A 22,435-nucleotide genomic window follows, 5' to 3' on the forward strand; every position below is an offset into this window, starting at 1 on the left:
GCTGTTAGCATTTTGATGATAGTTTGATTATCATTGATGGACACACACTTTCTTGATGATGGACACACACTTTCTTCATGTATGAGTTATGCTCAACTGGTAATTGTTCCAACCGGTATTGTATGCATAGTCTTTAGACTATCGATATTTTGCAAAAGATGTTTACCGATCACAGATTGACTGAAGAGCTCAAGCGGTATGGAGACCTCAAGCGGTTCAAGGATCTCAAGCGGTACAAAGGACCCAAGCAGTAGTTAACACTATGATCTACCAGTCTTCATTTTGACAAACCGATAATTAGTATATTGTATTAACCGGTATTACTTTGTGATGAGTTACCAACTGGTATTTCTATAATGTGTGATGAGTTATCATCTGCCGACACTTTGACGGTGATTTTGTGCCATGTTACCAAATGTGTCCAGAAGCACTGAACCTAGGAACTTGTAGTCTAATCCTATTGGACCAACATGAAATTAGTTTCCTTTATAAGGGCATCATGTCTAGGGTTTGCATGTGATATATGATGTATGAGAGATATGTGATAGAAGAGGTTATGTGCAATCATAGTAGAGAAGATTAGGTCTATATGAAGAGACAAAGTGTGGAGATATTGAAGATTGAAGTAATGTTAAAATGCATTAACAATGAGCTTTCAAGAATATAATTAAGCAGACTGTGCTATTAGCTAGATCACTCACTTGTTGATTACTCACATCTTTGACAAGTCTGAAACCCTTAACCGGGTAGGCCCAGCAAAGCCTTTGTAAATCCTCTAACAAGGTGGTTCACAACTATGGATCTGAAATCCTCTAACAAGGTAGTCTTTAATAGGACTTATCTCATAACAGAGATCTAGATTCTTAACAGGATCTATTCTGGTGAAGAACATTGTATGACCTTAACCGGTCTGGTTTCTATTCTGCAAATAGTTACTTGTGAGTTTCAGCTCACCGTGGTTTTTCCCATTTGGGTTTCCACATCAAATATCTTGTGTTATGGTGATTGTGCTCTTGTGGGTGAATGCTTTGTTTTCCATTTGGTTTGCATTTATCTTAACCATTTTTTAGTGAATCTTATGTACCAGTTATCTGCTAAACTATTTAGAAGTTTGTTTACAGTATTTTTTGGTATACTAATTCACCCCCCCTCTTAGTATTCATCAATTGGTATCAGAGCCAACCTTTCTATAAGTCTAACCACTTGGAAGGAGATATGGGGGAATACAATGTGAGAGAACTTACTCATCATCTCACTCAGACTGAGAGAGCCTATGATGAACTCAAAGTTAAGTATAAAGCCTCTATAGCCAAAAGAAGAGAGCATGTTGAGAAACTAATGGAACTTACTGAAAATAGCTCTTCTGATGAAGCAAACATGGATGCCCTAGTTGAAGAAGTTAAAAAACTGAATGATTCTAAAGCCAATCTGAGAAAAGAGTTGGAAGGACTAACTATTAGAATGTGTCAAGAGCTTGAGAACAGAAGGAAAGCTGAAGATCTAGTAAAAGACAAAGATCATGAGATCTCCAAGTTGAAGTAAGAAATCCGTTCCTTTACCACTCATCTCCAAGAGAGTAAAGTGGAAAAAGAATAAATGCAAGGTGAACTAAACATGGCTATTTTTGAGAATGCAACCTTGATGGAATCTAATGTTTCTATTTCCAAGGAACTTACTGAGTCAAAGGAGATACTTGCCAAATTCAATAAGAGTATTGTTAAGCTAGAACAAAAGCTGAAATCGGCAAAACCGGTAAAGAATACCACTGGACTTGGTTTCTCTAGGTATAAGGAAGGTGAGACCACTAGAACAAAAGTTGAAGAATCAAAGAAGCAACCGACATCCAAGGATAAAGGTAAGCAAAAATTTAAAACTGTTTGCTTTAATTGTCTCAAAGAAGGACATACTACTAATGTGTGTAGAAGCAAGGCCTACAACAATTTTCCTTATTTTCTAAACAATAATCCTAGATCCAATAGATTCAATGGAAGTTGTTATGCATGCAACAAGTTTGGGCATACAACATTTGAATGCAAGTCTATTTTGCACAACATTGGGAGACATACTCCAAGGACTCAAGGAGTTATCCCAGAACCTTCTATGAACTGGAATCCCAACCGGTACAATACCTATGACCATCGGATAGGTGGCTATCAAATGGCAACTGGTTGGAGAGAAACCTGTTTGATCTATCGTGGTAGCAGTCACACTGCTACAACATGCAGAAGGAAGAATGGAAGTATGAATAATGGACCATGGAGAACACCTGGAATGGTATTCTATGATTGCAACAAACTGGGACACACTGCCAGAACTTGCTAACTGAGAAAGAACCTATCGGATGATATATCGATCACTCCAGAAGGGAATATTGATGTTGAAACCATTCAAGTGGAAATGAATAAAACTTGGAAAAAGAAATCAGAGGAAGGATCATAGGATGAACCTGTTTCTGCATCTAGTGTGGAAGTCTCTGAACTGGCAAACTAAGCTTAGAAAAGCTTAGGGGGAACATATTGATGAAATATTTTGAACCCCCAGTTTATATCGGTAAAGACCTTAACCGGTATATGTTACCTATCAATCAACAGAAGATTTGAAGTGGTAAAAGGAAAAATTAGGGGTTATGCCCTAACGGTGATGCATTTATTATGGTAGGTGAGAAGTTGTTTAAAAGGGATTTTTGTCATCATTATCACTTATCAGTTTTTGAGAGAAGAATTTTCAAGAGTAGAGCAACAAAGTGTGATTCCTCTAGCGATTCAAAGTGAATTCAAAGTCTTGCAAAGGAATCCAGCGATCTTTTCAATCTATCAATGAAGAACACTAAGTGGTAATCGAGCAATAGAAGTGGTGTATTATGAGCAACATCGCCAAACCCTAAATTTTAGGATTATGAAGGTATTTCTCGAATTTCTTTCTTATCATGGCTTCTGCATCACACTCTAGTTCTAGTGAACTTGTAGATTCAGCTGAATTTCTTCAAAAGAAAAAAAAATATAATGCCCTATCTCAAATACCCGTCAGAGTTATTGTTGAGGAAGATATTTCAGGGTATATTGACTGTAAATTGGAAGACCTAGGATCCCTAGTGATTCATTCCCAGCTAGGTCTGTTATGTGGAGATGATAAGAAGATCAAACCTGAGTATAGTGCCCTTGAGAAGATGAAACTTCATAATGCAGTATACTTTCTGGAAGAGTTTACAGAAGAACATATCTGCATCATCCTCAGCAGAGTACACGGTGATAAGATGTACCTCAAGCGGACGTATGACATCACACCGGAAGCAATTCATGTCGTCACTGGTTTCTGCAATATTGGAGAGGTACCATCTCTAAGGAAGGTCACCAAGACTGAAATGACAAAGCTCACCAGTTTTGTGAGTGACCAACGGGCGATGACCTTCAACACCATAAAAGATGATCTGGTGAAATATGCTTGCATGGTGATTGGTTACCAGATATTCTATGCCAGCAGAATGAATTATGTCCCTACTATCGCGATGAATGTCGCTTACAGAATGATTAAGTAAGACACTTCATTTGACCTCTATACCTATCTACAAAAGCAATTGCTACTAAACCTAAATTCCATCAAATAGGACAATGCTCTAAGGTTCAGGTTTGGACAACTTCTAGTCAGTTTATTCTTCTACTTTCAAGGTTATTTCCCTGGAGTAGGTGATGTGCAATGGTCTACTAACTTACCGGTTTCCAGGAAAATCAAGGAAAGTCTACAAGTAGTGGGAATTGGATATCCTAAGGTTATTAACAAGTATTTTAATGAATTCAAGCAGAAAATGAACCAGAGAATGAGAATGTCTGATGATATTGTTAAGGAATATAAAGATGACATCTGCTTCACAATAAAGGTAGATGAATGCATAATGGAAGCGGTGGAACTAAGAAAGGAAGCAGTTGAACCTATGGGTTATGAAGTGGTGAATGACCTACTGATTGGGTATGCCTCTACCCTACTTGCCTCACCATTGGATGTAAAGGAAAAGAGAATCGGTACCTACTTGAAGAGGGTCACACCAGTTGAAGACCCAAAATAGAAAAAGGGCAAAGAAGTGCCATTGGTATCTACATCGGTTACCTCTGCTAGTCCAAAAGTGACCAAGAGGTCACCAGCTAAGAAGAAACCTAAGGTTGTTCCAACCAAAGTCTTTGAGAGGAAGCGAAAAAACAAAACCAGCTCACCAGAGTTAGAGGATACTAAATCAGAAATTCAACCAAAGAAGACAAGGCAATCAAAAAAAAAGGCAAAGTCTACCGGTAATGTTCCTGCAACTTCTGCACCGGTTAATATTGATATTTCCTCTTATAAGCCAATGACACATTGTCAGAGGACTCTAAAGAATATTAGGAGAAAAATTCTTGATGATTTAAAGGAGAATTTTGATGATTTTAATGATAATGAAAAAGAAGAAGTAGAACACGAAGTCATTAAATATTTGTGTGTTAATGACCGATCGCCATCATAAATCAAATTAGTTACTCTAGATTCTTTATATAATTCTTTAGCTAACAAATAGCACATTGCCATTGAGAGAGAACAGGAGATCAGGGAGAAAATTTTTGTACAATACTTTCCTGAAGCTTAAAATTCAGAATTATTTGAGATAATGGATAAGAACAAAGGCCTCTTCTTCATGAGAAGGAGAAGACTCAGACTGCTAGAAGGTAGAGCTTCTAAAGTGGGAAAGGATACACATTTACATACTAAAGTTGTTGTCATGTTACACCAAGTATTTGAAGCCAATATGAAGGCTGAACAAGAACCTGACCGATCATCAGACAAACTAGATGAAGCATTTGATAATGAAGGAGAAAGAGTGACAAAGAAAAATGATCCTATTGATGTGGATGCTTTAGATGTTGAGGATGTCACTCCGGACAAAGAGAAAGAGAAACAAGATAAAGAAAAAGTAGAGAAAGAGAAGCAGGACAAAGAACAAATGAAGAAATAGCAAGAAGAAAAAGAAAAGCAGGAAGAAAACAAGAGAAAAAAGGAAGAGAAAAAGAAAGAGGAAGATAAGAGGAAAGAAGAGGAGGAGAAGAGAAGAGGAGAAGAGGAAAGAAGAGGAGAAGAGAAAAGAAGAGGAAAAAGAAAGGAATAAGGAGGAAGAAAAGAAAAAGAATAAAGAGGACAAGAAGAAAGAAGAAATGGAGAAGAAGAAAGAGGAGCAAAAGAAGAAAGAAGAGGATAAGAAAAAAGCAAAAGAGGAGAAGGAAGCAGAGAAGAAAAAACAAGCAGAGACTCCTAAGGCAACCAGTGATCAAACCAAATAGGTTGATATCACCAGTCCTATTGATCTTCAATCAGCAGATGAGTCTGAGTTGCTTCAAAGCATCAAACTTGCACAGGAAAGACTAGAAGCATTACGAAGGAAGAAGGAACATGATGTCATTCAAACTACGGTTGACACCCTTACCAGTCTGATTCCTGGTACTAACCTCCCCAGTACCGATTCCTCTTTGTCCAAGCTTTAACTTCTTTGTACTGTAGTGGAGGACCAGGTATAATGCTTGGAAGATGTTGCTACAGCCACTACAAAGAAGAATCATGAAAAGGCACTCAACACTGCCTTAGTCAAGAAAATGAATGAGCTCCAATCACAACTACTCAAACAGAAAAATGATATCAGTGTTGTTATGGGTGAAGGTAAATTATTGTTAAGTAAAATCTGCCAACCTCATCTATTTTGTGATGATGTGCTTAAACAGAAAGATAAACTCCAATCTGAGTTCTAGGCATACATCGACACCTTCAAGATGCCATATGATTCATTCACTACATATGGGCAAACAGTTCATCATTATCAGCTTCAGACTGGCAGGATGGACTCAGAGATCAGTAACCGGACCAGAGATTTGCAGGAGCTTGAACTGGTCTTATTGCCAAGACTGCAGATTCTTCAGAAATGTTTTCTCAATCTAGAAGCTATCATGGTAACTCAAGAGATGAGTACCATTGATGCTATGGAAGAACTGGTATTCCAGATGTGGACTGAAAGTGAGGTTGCTGCCTCATTACTTGAGTCATGGGCATTGGCCATGAAAACTTTCATGCAGGACTTCAAATCTATTTTTGATAAGTTTCATTCCTTATTGTCATGAACATTTACTATATTTTTATATATAAGGAAACAGGGGTTATTTTGCATTACTTTGTCATTGTTGGCAAAGGGGGAGTAGTATACAGTAAAATTTTGGTGAATGTTACCATTTCATGTACTTTCATTTTGGGAGTAGTGTACATAGTAATTTTTGCAAAAAGGGATAGTGTATATGCTTCGGGGGAGTAATTTTGATTATGGCAATTTTTGTTGTATAAACACTTAGATGTCAAAATTTCCCTAAGTGTTGCCATCAATGCCAAAGGGGGAGATTTTTGTCATTTTGATGATGTTTTGATTGTTATTGATGGACACACACTTTCTTGATAATGGACACACACTTTCTTCATGTATGAGTTATGCTCAACTGGTAATTATTCCAACCGGTATTGTATGTATAGTCTTTAGACTATCAGTATTTTGCAGAAGATGTTTACCAGTCAAAGATTGACTGAAGAGCTCAAGTGGTATGGAGACCTCAAGCAGTTCAAGGATCTCAAGCAGTACGAAGGACCCAAGCGGTAGTTAACACTATGATCTACCAGTCTTCATTTTGACAAACCGGTAATCAGTATATTGTATTAACTGGTATTACTCTGTGATGAGTTACCAACCGATATTTCTGTAATGTGTAATGAGTTATCATCCACCCACACTTTGGTGGTGATTTTGTGTCATGTTACCAAATGTGTCTAGATGCACTGAACCTAGGAACTTGTAGTCTAATCCTATTGGACCGACATGAAATCATTTTCCTTTATAAGGACATCATGTCTGGGGTTTGCATGTGATGTATGATGTATGAGAGATATGTGATAGAAGAGGTTATGTGCGATCATAGTAAAGAAGATTAGGTCTGTATGAAGAGATAGAGTGTGGAGATATTGAAGACTGAAGTAATACTGAAATGCATTAACAATGAGCTTTCAAGGATCTAATTAAGCAGACTGTACTATTATCTAGATCACTCACTTGTTGATTACTCACATCTTCGACAAGTATGAAACCCTTAACCGGGTAGGCCCAGCAAAGCCTTTGTAAATCCTCTAACAAGGTGGTTCACAACTGTGGATCTGAAATCCTCTAACAAGGTAGTCTTTAACAGGACTTATCTCCTAACAGAGATCTAGATTCCTAACAGGATCTATTCTAGTGAAGAACATTGTATGAGCTTAATCGGTCTAGTTTCTATTCTACAGATAGTTACTTGTGAGTTTAAGCTCACCATGGTTTTTCCCATTTGGGTTTCCACATCAAATATCTTGTGTTATGGTGATTGTGCTCTTGTGGGTGAATGCTTTGTTTTCCATTTGGTTTGCATTTATCTTAACCGGTTTTTTAGTGAATCTTCTGTACTGGTTATCTGCTAAACTATTTAGAAGTTTGTTTACAGTATTTTTTGGTATACTAATTCACCCCCCCCCTGTTAGTATTCATCATTGACTTCCATCAAAAATCTCACAAGGGAATTCAAAAATCTTAGTAGTGATGCCCACAATCTTTTGTGCATTGTCTTCCTGAATCTCCTACAAGTCTTCTATTAGTTTTTTGAGAGTCTCCATTTTATGTTTCAAGGGCTCTCTTTTTTGAACATATGATTTCCTGCTTGGTATGATCCCATTGTCCACAAGCACCTCTAATGGAAATTCCTTTAACTTTGACCAAGCATCAAAGTCTTTCTTATGTACTTTCAATCCTTCAAAAAGTGCATTCAATGTTGTGTCTAACTCAGCCCTAACATCATCCAAATTTTTTGACAATTTGATAGTTGAACTTAAAAGAAGGGTTCCTTCTTAAAGCATCATGTCAACCCACGCACTAACTTCTCTACCTTGAGATTGAAATTTTTTCACTTGTTTAATAGCTTCCATACCAACAATTGATGTCACATGTTCTATCACTTGTGAAGACTTATTTGTTTTAAGGAGCACTAAAGTGAGTTCTTCATTCTTCATTTTCAATTAATCCTTTATTGCCTTGTCTTGATCATAGCTCTAAATCAATGCATCCATGGCCACTTGGGAATCTTGTTTAACACTATCATGTGTTTTCTTGCCAAGATCAACTCTCTGGATCACATAATAAGAAAGTTACACTTGATTATATGTTTTATTAGGAGGAGGCTCAATTACCTCTGCATACTTGATTCTAACTTTATCAACTTTGACCATTGAGATGGTCTTGGCTCTCTTTGCAACCTTTGACCTGGCTGAGGTCAACTGACTAAAATCAAAGTCATCTAGGGAGATGGCTTGCTTCTTTCTTTTAGGAACCACAATTCCTAACCATGGAGGAAGATCTAAAGCCTCTTTTTTTACTCTTGCAATCAAAGTCTAAGAAATCTTGAGTGGATTCTCTATCTCAGTGGCAACAATGGATAAAGTATTAGTCACAATTGTAGATGAGGTTTTTGCAACTAATACAAGAGGTATAAAAAAAGACATCAACTTATCAAAATCCATCGCATCACTATCAAGCATGGAAGTTGTTATGGGTAAAAGAACAAAGTTGTGTCACACTTCAATAAAGGAAATGACCCATGTTGATTCAACTTTTTTAATTGAATCAATAGAAAGTGAAATATATGTTTTGAATTTTGAAATGATGTAAACTAATAAAATGTATATTTTTTCTTTATTTTATGTTTTTAATTTTTTTAAAAATTAAAAATAATTAGAATATACTTTCTCATAAAGTAAACACTATAATTTAGTTATGTGTACTAAAATATAACTCTTTCCATTTGGTGTCACCTTTTTTCTTAATTATTTATCCAAATTAGAAAAGAACTATGTCATCTTGGCATAGACTCTTTTCTCTTGTACATAATTTTTTTTCAAAATTTTTAAATAAATTTTAATATTTTTCCTTTATAAAATAATCAACCTTATATTTTATTGATGATGACCTACTTTCAATAAAAAATATATATAAAATATTAAAAACTAATTAAAACATTAAAAGATATATATTTTGGAAAATTCACTCATAGATATATAAAAGGGTATTTTTTCATTTCAAAAAAAATATTATTTATAAGAGTGGGAGTTGTTGAAACATCAAGTTTTTCAAAACAAAAAACAAAAAAATTGGTAATTAGATCCAAAGTGGTATAAAATATACATTTAGTGGACAATTCCAATTGGAAAAGTTGTGGCCCATTTATAAGATAGCTATAATGAATCTATATAGATAGTATGCTTGACTAAAATTAATTTTTAGTTACAATTACTTAAATTCACTTGTGTTGATAAGTTGGCTTGAAACGTGACAGTTTTATGCTTTTACCTTTACATCAATCAATCCTTGAAAGGAGACATAAATAAAACTCTCAAGATTGTCATGAGGAGTATCCAAATGGATTCGACAATAGAAGAGAATGGAATGGAGTGAATTGAAACAATAGTAGTTACAGGGTTTACTACCACATTGGAGAAATCATCAATATTATTATTGATGGGAGAAGTTACCATTATAAAAATGGGAGAGGAAACTTTAGGTGTTGCCTCAAAAATAGGTTCATCATTCTTAGCAACTTGAGAGTTTTCTAGCTCCTCATCCTATTCTTCTATTTTATTTGCCTTATATGAACTTGAACTTGAAATTAGTGGCTTTTCAGGAAGAACCAAAATCCTCCCTATTCTTTGTTCTAAGTTTTGACTTTCTCCCAATAGGTCCAATAGAATCATCTTCTAATCCTATTTTGAATTCTTTCATCTTTATTCTTGTAATATCAAAAATATCATCCCTTGTAATTAATGTGACTATTAGGTCCTAGAGACAACTGAGAGGGGGGCGGGGGTGAATCAATTGTCTAATAAATTCAAACCAAAAACAACTTATCCAAACTTGATGCTTAATACTGGTAAACCAAAATTTATGCCGGTAGACAGTTTATCAGCTAATTGTAGTACCGATAAAGATTAATGCATTAAACAGAAAGATAATAACATCCACAACACATAACACCAATATTTGTACATGGAGACCCTGTAAGGGGAAAAACCATGATGGGAAACCTTACCCACAATCAGATGATACTACTACAGATAGTGTGTGTATACAAATGGGGTCTGCACATGCAAAAAGGCCAAGCACCTAGAGCTCACTGCTCAAACACAAATAGGAGTCACACTGACTACAATTGGATGGTTAAATCCAATAATGATGTACTGCTCAATATAGCATCTTCATATGTTGGATTTAGTACCGGTGTAGTTCTGATATGCCTTCACAAAAACCTTTCTTCACCTTCAAAAGATGTCTGTGTGTATAGCTCTTCTTATTCTCACATATACCTTCTTACAATTCCTTTTCCCAATCGCATATCGATCTTACGAATAAGATCTTACATGTATACCATAACCTAAGACCAATTTTAGTAGGTCGGCTCTAAAAGATATTACAATAGAACAATTTACAAGTAAATCAATAACTGATGCAATATTTGATTCAACATGTCGGCTTAATGCATTTTCAACATTGATAAATCATCTCCAAAGCTTGTCGTGCTGATCTGGAATAGATAAGCCTACTGGAGCTTATTCTGGACCTATTTGCTGGTAACAGCAAATATGCAAACACAAATATACCAATGAACAAATCTCCAAGACAAAGTGTCCAAACGATGTCTTCGACATAACCAAGTGTTTTCCATGTCATTCCAAGTGTCGGTGAACAATATATCTTGCCGGTGAACCAGATACCAGTGACTGTGCATAAAGTCATTTGCTTGCCGGTGAACATAACCAATTCTCCAAGGTGCCAGAGTTGATAAGTGTTAATAGGTGTTGACAGCAATGACAAAACCATATCAACATATCCAAAATACCAATAGTGACAAATGGCACTTTTCCTCCATATCATCGGAGGCTAGTGTTAGCCATCATCTCCTTTTGTCCACTTAGACCACCCATGTCAACTCTGGCCAAAGCATTGCCAACTTTGCCGACCTGTCACCTTCTGGGACACAGGCGCAGTGCATCGATGTCCATGTGGCGTGCTATTTCCCCATAAATCTACTAGTCTGTAGGTGGCCATTTGAGCATTATGTCTGCACCCGAAAGGAATCGTAACGCCTCTGCATGTGCCCACTGACATCCGAATTCCTTCCTGGGCCTTTATCTCTCACTTTAGAGGCATTTTGAAGGGATTATTTGGAAAGTTTAGCAATCTTCTTGTAGGTTGAGCTCTTGGAGACCATTTTGGACAGCATAATATCAACACCACCATTATTTTAATATTACCAAGCACTCCAAGTACACCATTCCAAGCATTCCAATCTCCATTCGTGATAGGGGAATTATCTTAATCCTTTCTCTGCCATATTTATCAAATTTATTTCCAATTTCACATTACATTGTTATTCTCTTTATCATTTATCTTTCTCGTGGATTTCATGGGTTTTCCATGGAGGTGGAAACACCAAAACAAGGGATCTAACTTAGGTAGGCTCCAAAACACAACCACCAACATTTTCCTTTCTTGCATGTGTGTAGGTACACTATCATGAAGAGGAGATTGACTTGCAGGAGGCTTCATAGCGTGGACCTTTTGTTTGTTGATTTCTTTCCTTTTTCTCCTTCTGTTCTATTTTGGTTATTTTGCATATTGCATTTACTAGTTTAGTTTCATTGATGTTTGTACTTTTATTGCATCGTAACCACACTCTGAGATTTATATGTGAACTTTGTACCTCATCCGTATAGGATGACAACATGTCCTGCTAGTGTCCCAAATCCGCATGCTCATCCTGAGGATAGAGACTCTGTAAAGTCATCCAAAGATGCTTCTTGGGTGTCTAACACTTCCTGCATAAATCTGTTATCCCCTAGCTCATCTTAGCGCCAGTTCATAAAGGTATTTGGAAGGATAATTTGTCCTCAAGGATCCATCACCCTTGAGGTAGCGAATTCCCTCTATTACATTTTGGTGAACCCGGTGTGAACTAGGCTTATCTTTGCATTACTTGTTTTTTTCTTCACTTAGGTGCATTTAATCTTGTAAACTTTCAAAAGTTCAAAAATTTGAAATCTTTTTTTTTTTTTAAAGAGAGAGGAAAATTTAAAAAAATAATAAAAAATTTCATCAGCGTTTAGTTTAAATTTCTACATTTTTTTGTTTATCATTTAAAACCAACTTTATCATTCGGTGTTCCTGTAGTGTGGTCCTGAATGTCATGTGGCTTGTCTATGAGCTTTATGACTTAGATTGCAACAAGAGTCATAGTCAGGAGGTCGTCCAGGTGGAGTTTTCTCCCTAATTGTTACAGTCCTCCTCTACCTGACGCCATGCAGGATGGGCAATCATTCAATCCTAATGAGTTCTTTACCTCTCATAGTCTAAAATCTATTCAGACTAGGGGGCTTTCTCCTTCTAATTCGTAACCCAACCCTCCTGGGATTTCTACCCCATCTTCTCCTCCTATGATCGATGACGATTCTATGGTCACTGTAGACTTTGAAAAGATTAATATGTTGGAGCAGAATCTGAGAGATTTTGAATGTTTCTTGAACAGAGAGAATGTCCTCCCCCAGGCTAGGAATGTCATAGGTACCTTGAGAGACATGTTAATCTCCAACAAGAGAAGCCTGGAGATGTTGAAGGGTTTTTCCATGATTGTTAAAAGCCATGTTCCCCTGGCGAATACACCCCCTATGGATAATCAATATGATCATTTTAGTTCCCATGTTAGTATTAGCGTTTCGGGATTAGGTGTGCACATTGTGGACTCCACCATACCTAGTGTTAGTGCTTCACTCACTCCTTTGGGCTACATAGGCATGGCTAGTAGTTTTAACTTCGTTGATGCTTAGGTTTCAGTAATCAGTGCTAGAACTACATCTGTCAGTAGCACTGGTCCTTCTGGAGGTTCTGATGGAGGTGGTGGTGGATCTAACCCACCTCCACCTCCTCTGCCTTCTAATCCTATCCTGAATACAATCTTACAGAACATGGGGTAGTTGTAGTTGTAGCTAATGAACTTAGCCTCTACCTCTGGTCAATCATTTGTGCCTGCCTATTACAAGAAGAGTTCCCTTGACATTACCATCTTGAATACTATCCTTCCAATTGTTGTTGAATCCTTGAAGTTTGATAGGTTCAATGGTGATGGGGACGCGAAAGTGCATATAAATTCCTTCATGACTGTGTGTAGTGACTACCATAGTCTATATTTTGTCTTACTGTAACTCATCATGTGTTACCTCAAGGGGACACTATTAGAATGGTACAACTCCTTACCTGATCACTCTATTCATACCTTTGATCAACTTATGGATCTTTTCCTCAAGTGGTTTCAGGCAAACACTGGTAGAAGGGTAACTATTGCTGACCTTGTTCATTGTAAATAGAAGCCTAATGAAAAGATCATTGATTTTATTTCATGATATCAAGCTATCTCGACCAATATCCCCTTTTTCCTACCAAATAGTGATTTGCAGAGGATGTTTATCAGCAATCTATAGTCGGCATTGAGAGAGAAACTACTCTTAACCGATATTAGAACTTTGCTAGCATATGCTCTACTCTCACTGATTACCAGCACATTGTATCGTAGTTCGGAGATACTTCTTTGAACCCTTGCAGTGGGTACTTTGCAAGCACGACCACAAATGGGTCCAGGAAGAATAAGGTTGTCGCTAACATTGCAGCTATTCCTCCGATGATTGTTACACCAGCCTAGCAACAAAATGGAGTCTTCACTAAGTTGAATGACTCCTACTTAAGCATAATGCAGCGGTTGATAAAAGACAACCTTATTACCCTTCCAGAAATCAAACCACTATCTGATAGTCAGCCCTACCCATGTTGGTATGATGGTTCAAAGTTTTGTCATTATCATTGTGTTCCTGGTCACAACACTGAGCGATGTTGTCATCTTTGACATGTTTTCCAAGACCACATCGACAGTGGTACAATCAAGTTGGATGTATAGAAGCACAAATCAAATAAGTTTGTTGATAAAACCAACAGTGACTTGTAGATTTATATCGATCCTTTCCCTCCACATTCAAAAAACTTTATTTCTACATCAGATCCTTATTCAGATGATGGTCCATATGTGAAAATGGTCACCATCACCCCCATTATCTCACCTCCGGCTCAGAAGGGGAAAGTATATGACTTGTCCTTGTCATTTACCCCTCTAGATGCACTATATCGTGGAGAGTCTTCTCCTCTATACATCCTTTCCAAGCTTAACAATCAAATTGTCACAGGTGTGATGGTTGACCCATCTAGTAGAGTTGATGTTATCATAGAGGAGACTCTCTTTGTGAATGGATGGCATAGACCAGCATATGATGAATGTTTCATAACTTTGAGGACACATGATGGATTCTCTATATGCCCCTTGGGTAGTATCACCTTGATGGTCCTTGTGGGACCTAAGGCAGTGTCCTTTGTGTTCATCATCATTCTTAAATTAGACCTCTTTTGAGTTAAGCTCGACATTCCTTGGCTGATTGCTATGGAAGCAATCCCCTCAGTTGTGCACAAATGTCTCAAGTTTCCCCATGAGGGCACAGTTCATGTCATCTAGGAAATTGGATATTGACCCCTAATTGCCCATGGGGATTTTTTGTTGGACCACTTTTGGCCTTCTCTGGTGGGACCCATGCTTCATCGTGGTGATTTAATGTACCATGCTTATTATCAATATAAAATAGAGGAGTTGGCCCCTACATCTATGCAGCCTAGTGTTTCGTTGCCACCTCCTGCATCAACCTCTCCTCCATTGATTTTGGTCTTGGAGCGGGTAGTGCCTCATGTCTCCTCATCATCGAGGGTCGAGGCTAATCCTGCTCCCTCAAATAGATCTCTATGTCCACCTAGGACTGCACAAACTGTAGCAGTGTCTATTGTTCTTGTGACTGCACCTAGTGTAGCCAAGGGAAAGTCACCCATGTTGTCAAAGTCTATGGCCTACTCTCCCTTCGAGCTCTCCATCATGGTCAATATTTCTCGGCCCTCTCATTATTAGAAAAGGGAGCACTCTTCTTGTATCCCTTCATCATTGCCTATGTCGGCACACTCTATTCCTCCTGCCGCTCCTTGAGTGAAATGAGGTCAGGAGCCTATTACTATGGATGTGGTGCCTCTCCAGGATGCACCTCCCATCTCATCGATTGGGCCTTCTTTGTTCCTTGAAACAATTTTAGAGGCCTCTCCTATGGAGCACGATGCTCCTATATCTTCTCTAGCTCCAGTTGGTGGTCCTCACCTCCATCAGAATCAATGTGCACATGAGTGTAAATGCTTATGATGGGCTCGAGATCAAGAGCATGATGTTGCCTTACAGTCTTCTAGTGTCAATCCAATACCAATTGTTGTTTCTTCAAAGCCTATTCCCTCGGTTTCTCTGGACTCTACACCAATTTAGGTCTCACTCTCTACTGCTTCAGGAGCTTTTGATCAACCTCCCTCTAAACGGGTACAGGTTTGTATCACCCCTTCTTTGGTGCCACCTCTTATCACTTCTTTGTCAAACATTTCTCCCTTGTCCTGACCCCTTAACATGGCACAGATGCAGGTTGTGCCTAGTGCAACTTTGTCTACCCCACCTTCTTCACCACTACTCCAGCATCCAACTTTTCCTAGGGTCCTTCAGCCTACTATGGTTGATAAGAGGCCTGACACTCCTATCCTATGTGTAGCATAGGAAATCGGAAATCATCACAAACATTATAAAAAATAATCTAGCTCAATCACGAAAGCTCAAATGTAATGATCTATCCTAAACACACTCAATAAAGACATAAAGACAAAACATTCAAAACTAAATACTATGCAAACCAAACGTAGATATGAATGCTTCCTTCATGCGGCTCCATTGTTCTTCTTTCCTCTCCAAATGGCCTTTGTTTGTGGATCTCACCTTCAAGTGCATACACATGAGATGAAAGCAAATAGACAAGATTATGGCGCAAGAGTACTTGAAATGTGATTGTTTTGACAAAGCGATTATTTCGAAAAAGTAATTACCCTTGATTGAAGAAAAATCATCCAATTTATAGAAAAATTGGAGAAAATATCAAATTAGCATGAAATGGATATTAGAAGCAATTGATTTCAAAATGGGAAAAATGAGTAGAAAGAAGAAGGTTATGACACCTTCTATGTCATGAATTATGACATACTGCCAATGCAAAGCTTAGAGAACTAGAACCTTATGACATCTTGCTATGTCAAGAGTATGACGCATGAAGCACAAAACTAGGGAGAACTAGAGACAAGTTAATTAGGTGGAAATTAAAATTAGGAAATTAGAAAATAGGTGGAAATTAGGAATTCGGAAATAATGAAATTAGGAATTTAGTGAATTTCATAATAATTTCTCATTTATTAATAATTCACAAAGAGGAATAATTAGCCAATTAAATGAACATTTAATTGTAATGAGAAGACTTAGGATAAATAAACAATTTATTAATCCTAAAGGAAGAAATGACACACACAAGGTTAAATGATTAAATCACGAAACCCTAGAAGATGAATTAGGTCTTGAAAGATAATTGACTCGATTTGATTTGATTTTGGATTAATAAATGACCAATGTGATAAATGATTTGATTGAGAAAATATGCCAATTGACGAGGAACAATGACAAATTAATCCAAATTGACATGATTGAGAAGGACGACGATCGATGACAAAATAGTTTGCAAAATGACAATATTGAAAATGACCACGATCAATGACGAATTGATCACAAAATGACAAGATCGAACATGACAACGACCGATAAAAAATCGATCGCAAAACGACAAGATTGAAAATGATAAGGATTGATGATAAATCGACAAGATTGGTAAGAGTACAACGATCGATAACAAATCGATCGCAAGATTGAAAAGAGGACAAAACCCTAATTAGGATTGACGATGTCCAAAATGATGACAAATAAGCATGCACATTGATGCAATAGGATAAGATCGATTAAAATCATGACTGGATAGTGTTGTCGACAAGACCAAATTCGAGAGCAAGACGAATGAAGAATGTAGAAGAATGACTCGATGTTCGCAAATGATAAAAACCAAGTACGAATTATAGGAGAAATGTTAATGCGACACAAAAACCTGAAATGAGGCAATGCGCAAATGTTAAAGTATGACTCCGCAAGCGTTGACCATTTTTAGGTGTCTACATTTTGCCCCTCTTTGAGACAATGCGATTCTGAGCATTGTTTCAAAGAACAATAATGAAAATGCCCCAAACAATGACAATGACTAATGCATGCCCCCTCGAGGAATTGGCTGGAAACATGCAGAAAAGAGGCCAATTGATCGATAAGAATGATAGGATCGAACAGACTGACAATCGAAGATCAGATGCATGAAGGACAGACCATTGAAGACACAAAAGACCGCAACCAACATAAGATGGAGGGGGTGCACGTCCATCTATGCACTGACAAAGATCTATAAATGGGACCAAGAGAGTGACAATTTGCTCATTTGCATTAGCTAAAGAGGAGGGTTTGTTGCTCTGGATAAGGACACTTGCAGATAGATGGCGAACATTCCAATGGCGGATCACCTCGGGGAACGCATACGCACATTCAGACGATCGGATGATGCAGGAGCAGCGGTATGAATCTCAAATACCCATGTTTTTAATTTCATGAATTTTGAGTGCTTATGGGACATTGCGGGGCCCATAGGGGATGCAAAAGAGGACTTCTGCGCTTGTGTAGGGTGAATCCTACACTTGTGTGGGGTCTTCTGCGCTTGTGTAGGGAGACACAAGCACAGGTTACCTGACACAGGCGCAGGTTACCTAACACAGGCGCAATTGTGCATTTATTACTCAATTTTGGTTCGAAACTGCATGCAAATGATCCAGAAAGGGGGGATAAGGGTAGGATAGGTCAGATTAGATGAAAAACACCCTGATTAGACATGAAAATGAGGAAATGCAACCCGTAGGAGCAAACCCTAAAATTGACAAAATTTACCCCAATTGTGATGTAGAGTCGACAGTATCCGTTGATCACGCGAGAGAACCGACCAGATTGCTTCATGCTACGACATAGACTCAGGAGCACAGAGAGAGATACCTTAGCAGGACTTGGGATATACTATGTCACATTCATGCCCGAGATTAGGGCAAACATAGGACTGCTTACCGCATTGGTAGAGCGATGGCATTCAGAGACCTCCTCATTCCATCTGATGACTGGAGAGGCGATAGTGACACTGGAGGATGTATGGCGTATCCTCCACATTCTGATTCATGGAGAGATGATAGAGTATGACCCAGTGGCAGGGAGAGACGCGTTGTGCAGATTATTTGAGTGCGACACAGATGATCTGGATATTGTTGAGAGGGAGATTGGCTGGGAGACTATGGCATCAGAGTATGATCGACGATATGTGGTGATAGCCGTGGTGATAGCATGTCTACTAGTAGGAGACAGATGAGAACATGGATTCCCTATTGGATGGGGAAGAGTGCTAGAGTGGATGGCGACAAAGGGGACGGTCTATGCATGGGGACCATGTGTACTGGCTATGCTGTATTTTCAGCTGCATCAGATAGCATATCAGGGAGTTCAGACTTTGAGCTGTGGAGTCACATTGCTACAGGTATGGGCATTTGAGCACATAGCCATATGTCGACGGATTACAGATAGATAGGTAGTGCCACACCAACCATATGGGTACTGCTATGGGGGAGCACTGAGACAGGGTCCTTTTGGATACATATTATACTGGTGACATGAGCTAGACAGACTGAGAGAGTTCATATGGAGGCCATATCGTGATTGTCCAGGATGGTCAGATGATAGTGATGAGCTAGCTTATTGTAGACAGGAGAGGTACCTTATTGGGCGACCAGTGAACCGCCAGAGAGTGATTGATTTGTACCTACCAGAGAGAGTCAGACGACAGTTTGGAGAGAGACAGGATGTACCTAGGAGGACTGCACACTTTGCCCGATCTCATAGAGAGACGAGTCAGTGGGGGAGTATGATTCAGCCACACACAACATATGCAGATTTCTCACAGCTACAGCAAAGACAGTGGGATTGGAGATCAGATGTGGTGGACGCTGGGATGACAGATGAGTATGATAGATGGTTTGCATGATGGCGGCCAGTGCCATTGACAGATCCAGACATTCCAGTACCTAGGTGATAGGAGGACTTCCCACTCACAGGAGAGGAGGAGGGAGATGATGAGGATGAGGAGGATGAGGGCGAGGATGAGGATGATGGGGATGACAAGGACGGAGATGAGGATGATGGTGAGGATGGAGATGAGGATGAGGATGATGAGGATGAGCCAGATTCAGGCGAACATGAGGCATTGCAGGATATATCCATAGAGTCGGAGACAGCTAGGACAGAGGAGATGGAGATGTGCAGGGCTACCATAGCAAGTTAGCAGGATCACATTGAGACTTTAGAGAGACAGCAGGACCAGTTCAGAGCAGAGATAGCTAGACTCACAGCAGCTCGAGATGCAGCGATTGCTCAGGCACAGCGAGAGGAACAGAGAGTCACTGAGTATATTGGGTCGATTCAGGATGCCAGTGTACGGGAGCTAGGACAAATGCTGGTAGAGACCGAAGAGGAGATACGCCATTGGAGGACACTATATGAGAGTGCAGTTCCACCAGAGCAGAGAGCACCTTCATATCAGGCACGATTGAGGACAGAGAGCAGGGCACGCTCGTGGAGGTCATTGAGCAGCATGGGGGTGAGTGGACCGATGAGACCACCACAGCCAGGACCAGGAGGGACATCATCTGCAAGACCGTGCAAGGATGAGGAGGACCAAGGGAGCACCCAGTGACAGAGGCACATGCTCCTTAGACAGACAGTAGACATTATGTAGTTTGACATTTTGTAGTCAGCCTGCGGGCCATACTTAGGACAGACAGTCCGATTTTGTACTCCGATATTATTGTGACAGAGGATATGATATGCATCGATATGATGAGATGCAAATGACTTATGTGATTTTCCATGTATGGATGGCTCATGCACTGTTGATGTATCATTATGGAATATGTATGGATGTGTTTTTATTTATGTGTTTTTGATGCATTGATAGTATGAAATGGATAAAATGCTTGATATGGTACTTAATGTAATGCAAATTTACTAACCAATGAATGCAGGATGCAGTATGTATGTTTGGGGAAATCGAAGCACTAGACCAAACTGACTATCCGAACTGATAGAAGAAATGTTAGTAAGAAGAAAATGAGACGGAGGACAGTTAGAGATGAAGAAAAACTTACTTTCAGTAATGCACTTTGTAGGTGAGAACCTTTATTTTTATGTAGCAAAATGGATGCGTAGCATCATGGCATTGAAGGCCAGAGCTGAAATGCAACCCTTTTTGCAAAAGATAGACACATCACAGACAAACAACAATCACAATAAAAAAGAAAAGGACCATGAACCATCCCGGTTACTCTAAATCACTCAGTGACATCATCGAGCAACATAGGAACATGATCGAAGATAAATCAATAAATGATAAGAATCGCTAATTCCAACAAGTCAAACAAACATCTTGATCTTCATTGTCAAAAGTTGAAAGCGTTGATAGGACGATCATGCTGTCTAGTTTCAGGACATGCGGTACCCCATCTAAGACAAGACACAGTTTGGTTTTGAGTATACCACACCCTGTATAAGACCCATGATAGTAGTGACAAGGACAAATAATATTGATGTTGATTGATTGATATGACAATTTTGATCAGTTTGAATGTCTGGTTTGATTGAAAAAGTTCATCTGTTTACGCATGATTTCATTAAAGCACAATGTTGGATTGCGTGTCGTTGGATGCATGCTCAGCGATCTGTCTATGCACAAAGAGAGATCCTTTATTGACAAAATGCGTGTTTTTGGATTTTAATGTTTTGAAATGTTTTTGTGTTTATTTTTTCAGGACTTTTTATGATTTTTTTTTTTTAAGGATTTTTTCAGGACATTATTCGCTTTTTAGAGATTTTTTCAGGACATTTTTCAATTTTTTTGAATTATTTTAGTTCATTTTTCAATTTTTAAGATTTTGCCCCCAATGTCTAGCAAGGCAAGGAATATGATAGGTGAATAAATAGGCTTGCTGAAATGATGGTGGATAGAGGGAAGACAAAGGCCTTTTATCATGGAGACAATACAGATGCAATTTTCAAGGGCTATTGCATGATGGGACAAGAGACTGGATATGACAATGTAAAGCAATGACATGGCATGAGGGATATGTCAAGAGGTTTTTGAAACCATGTTTTGCATTTCGCGTCCTTATGTCAGATCAAGATCAAAGAATGAAAAAGAGTGTATGGATAGTGATAAGATATGGATAGGATAAGCAAGACCAAGAATGAATAAGGGACATGGACTGAAGGTCGGGATTGGCGAGGGGATAGTGGCAGAAAGTTGCAATAAGCTAGGGAATATGGATGAAAGGTTGTAATAAGAAAATGGATAAAGACCAAAAGCTATGATAGACTAAAACCTTCAAACAAGATGTGTGATGCTCATGACGATCCTCAACCTTGTCAAGATCAAAGGTGGAAAAGGGGATATGGACATGAGGGACAATAGGATATGAAGGGTAATGATAGGGGTATGATAGGATAATGAAGGGCAATAAGATATGAAGGAGGAAACCTGCCCCCAAGTGTGGTGTGCAAGAAGTTCATAGATTACGTATGACACCTGTTTGCCAGGTTTTCATCACGGTACTTGTCCAAGGTGCCTGTTTGCCAGGTTTTCACCAATGGACGAATTATTTTTTCTTTATTTTTTTTTCTTTTGTCTTTTTTTTTTCTTTTTTTTTCACTTTTTTCTTTTTTTTTCACTTTTTTTTTTTTTGACTTTTTCAATAGAAGATGGACACATGATAGGGGATGGAAGAAGGACTCAAGCTTCTTCTTTTTTTGGATAGTAGCCTTAAAATAAATGGACCATGACCTTTGAAAGTATGCTCAAAGACGTTGGTAGGATGAGGACATGGAAAATGAGATGAAATTAAGGCAAGGATTTATGCAAAGGATTGGACCAAAGGGATGGAAGGATGGAAAATATGCATTGGATAATGTATAGGGTATTGGAAGAATTGGGCTTTGGTGGATGAAAATGAATGCAAGATCGACATTGGCACACACCTTGATGGGTGGTGGATTGATGGAGGAAAAATGGATCTTAGATTGTGAGATTTGGATGGAGGAATAGCTTGGGATTTTGGGACATAAGGGCCCAAAATGGATGAAGAAGGTGATGGAGGACTATCAATTTTGGATGCCAAGTTGGATGTTTCTTTAGGATTTTGTGCTTCAAGGAG

Source organism: Cryptomeria japonica, chromosome 6 (genome assembly GCF_030272615.1).
Source record: "Cryptomeria japonica chromosome 6, Sugi_1.0, whole genome shotgun sequence".
NCBI classification, from domain to species: Eukaryota; Viridiplantae; Streptophyta; class Pinopsida; order Cupressales; family Cupressaceae; genus Cryptomeria; species Cryptomeria japonica.